The 258-nt window shown below is 28.3% G+C and overlaps 1 pseudogene; it reads left to right on the top strand.

The window, feature by feature from the left end:
• The window catches only part of LOC119591771, a 4,907-nt pseudogene that overhangs the window by 618 nt on the left and 4,031 nt on the right, over window positions 1-258 (top strand).

Below are 258 nucleotides of genomic sequence, written 5' to 3'. Positions count from 1 at the left end.
GGAATTTGGTCTTTACAAACGTCAATATGGATTTTTTTTTAGCGACTTTGAGCGCGCATACTTATGTCGCTAAAATGACAGATTAGTTTTAAAAAATAAAACAAAAGAATCAGTTGAACAAAAAATTTACTTGACATTGTTATCACAGTAAATTATTTATTAGGTTTATACAAGATACAATAGTATTTCAGAAACTGTAAAGGGCAGGCAAATTGAAAACAAAGTACATTTTTTATGATTCGTAGAATGAATTCTCTC

Source organism: Penaeus monodon, chromosome 29, assembly GCF_015228065.2.
Source record: "Penaeus monodon isolate SGIC_2016 chromosome 29, NSTDA_Pmon_1, whole genome shotgun sequence".
NCBI lineage: Eukaryota > Metazoa > Arthropoda > Malacostraca > Decapoda > Penaeidae > Penaeus > Penaeus monodon.
This window is presented reverse-complemented; position numbering and strand designations above follow the sequence as displayed.